This window comes from Metopolophium dirhodum, chromosome 1, assembly GCF_019925205.1.
Source record: "Metopolophium dirhodum isolate CAU chromosome 1, ASM1992520v1, whole genome shotgun sequence".
In the NCBI taxonomy this organism is placed as follows: domain Eukaryota; kingdom Metazoa; phylum Arthropoda; class Insecta; order Hemiptera; family Aphididae; genus Metopolophium; species Metopolophium dirhodum.
In genome coordinates this window covers 159,623,219-159,625,718 of record NC_083560.1, presented here as the reverse complement: position 1 = coordinate 159,625,718, position 2,500 = coordinate 159,623,219, and the positions used below count along the sequence as shown (strand labels likewise).

The 2,500-nt window shown below is 61.4% G+C and overlaps 1 non-coding gene across 1 annotated transcript in view; it reads right to left on the bottom strand.

Annotated features, from left to right (window-relative positions):
* The window catches only part of LOC132937704 (large subunit ribosomal RNA), a 4,200-nt gene extending 1,999 nt beyond the window's left edge, over positions 1-2,201 (bottom strand). Inside the window, exon 1 of the ribosomal RNA XR_009663799.1 lies at positions 1-2,201. This exon is cut by the window's left edge and continues 1,999 nt beyond it. This is a non-coding gene — a ribosomal RNA (large subunit ribosomal RNA).
* Positions 2,202-2,500: the final 299 nt, after the last annotated feature.

Below are 2,500 nucleotides of genomic sequence, written 5' to 3'. Positions count from 1 at the left end.
CGGCTAGAGGCTGCTCACCTCGGAGACCTGCTGCGGATATCGGTACGAACCGACGCGAAGACTCCGCGTGGCCCTCTCTCGAATTTTCAAGGTCCGCGTGGGGATCACGGACACCGCCGCAACGAGCGGTGCTCTTCGCGCTCGCGTCCCTATCGCCCGGCTAGAGGATTCCAGGGACGTACAACGCTCACAGAGAAAAGAGAACTCTACCCAGATCCCCCGGCGGCTTCTTCGAGTTCATTCTGGTTACCCAGACGAGACAAAAGAGCCCCGAACACTAGGGAGCGGTTCCGCGTCGGGTTCCGGAATACGAACCGGATTCCCTCTCGCCCCAAGGGCGATTCGAAAACGCCTTCGCCCGTGGTACGAGGATCTCTCCCCGGGCTTAGGATCGACTGACTCTTGGACAACGGCTGTTCACAAGAAACCCTTCTCCACGGCAGCCCCCGAGGGCCCCTCTCGAGTATTTGCTACTACCACCAAGATCTGCACCGACGGCGGCTCCAGGCGGTCTCGCGACCTGCCCTTCGACGCACACCGCCGCGCCATCCTACTCGTCGAGGCTTGCCGGGACCGACCGCCGCGAGCGACGACCGGCCCCACTATGCCGTCGACGGCCGAGTATAGGCACGACGCTCCAGCGCCATCCATTTTCAGAGCTAGTTGCTTCGGCAGGTGAGTTGTTACACACTCCTTAGCGGATTCCGACTTCCATGGCCACCGTCCTGCTGTCATCAGCAACCAACGCCTTTCATGGTCTCTGAATACGCGTCGATTTCGGCGCCTTAACTCGGCGTTCGGTTCATCCCGCAGCGCCAGTTCTGCTTACCAAAAATGGCCCACTAAGCGCCTAGGGTTCCGTCGCCGGCTTCGCACGCGGTTCACGCGGTGTACCAGGTAAAGCCGGCGATCTCACCCATTTATAGTTTGAGAATAGGTTGAGGTCGTTTCGGCCCCAATGTCCTCTAATCATTCGCTTTACCGTATGAGACATCCTCCGTGTTACGAGCGTGTTGTTACCGCGCCGTACAGCGCGGAGTCCCACCGGCGTCCGTACGCCCGCGAACGGGCGGGACACATCGGCGCCAGCTATCCTGAGGGAAACTTCGGATGGAACCAGCTACTAGATGGTTCGATTAGTCTTTCGCCCCTATACCCAGCTCAGACGATCGATTTGCACGTCAGAATCGCTGCGGACCTCCATCAGGGTTTCCCCTGACTTCATCCTGGCCAGGCATAGTTCACCATCTTTCGGGTACCAACGTGTGCGCTAAGGGTGCGCCCTCGGACGGCCGAAGCCGACCTGGCGAAGACGCCCCCGGACTGCGGACCAGCGCGACTTTGAACGCCGGTGGGTTCGGTCGCTAGGCCATCGTCCGCACCGTAAAACGGTTCACTTTCATTGCGCCAAACGTGGTTTTTCGTAAGATCACCGTTGACTCGCGCACACGTTAGACTCCTTGGTCCGTGTTTCAAGACGGGTCGGAAAGTAGCCCGAAATCGTCGCCGACCGACGGGACCCCCGCCTGCGACGGGGCCGCGTCGACGGTTCTTGCCGTCGGGCGAGCCGACCAGGAGCACCGGGGTTCGGCGCGAACGGTCACGCCGAAACGCAAACCGCCGCGACGAACGCCACCCAAGCCCTTCGGCCGGCGCCCAACGGGTCGCGACGTCCGCTAACCGAGCGAAAGATCCGGCCGGCGGTTAGACCGACCGTGAATTCGCCCGGCGGGGACTCGCGGGCTCTGTCCGTTTACACCCGAACAGTTTCACGTTCTTATGAACTCTCTCTTCAAAGTTCTTTTCAACTTTCCCTCACGGTACTTGTAAACTATCGGTCTCGTGGCCGTATTTAGCCTTAGATGGAGTTTACCACCAACTTCGGGCTGCACTCTCAAGCAACCCGACTCGAAGGCGCGGTCCGATCCCGGAACGCTGTGACGGCCTCTACTGGCCTGGCACCATCTGCGGGCCATGGCCCCGTTCAAGGGAGACTTGGACCGTCACGTGCGCCCCGGCAACGAGGCCGGCCCGTACGCCACAACTCCCATAGGTGCCGCGACACAAAAGTGCGCGGCGGGATTCGGCGATGGGCTTTTCCCTGTTCGCTCGCCGCTACTAAGGGAATCACGGTTGTTTTCTTTTCCTCCGCTTATTAATATGCTTAAATCCGGCGGGTAGTCCCGCCTGATCTGAGGTCGGAACGTATCGGTTTTTTTTTTTTTTAAATTACACGGCAGCCTGCGGTCCGCGCTCCGCCCGTACGGTGACCGTCCGCGTCCGCGTCTCGGAAGCCGGAGAGGTCCGTGGACTCTCAGCCGACCCGGCCGCGCTCTCGCGCGGCGGGCGGACGGGGACGTGCCGTTTGACGACGCGAGAACCCGTGACTGTTTGCCGTCACAACTTGGGCGGACGACCGGAGGCGGCCGCGCGAGCGCGGTTTTCCACGGTCGAACCGCCAATCTCGCACCACCGGAGCGGCCGACGGGCGGGCGGACAG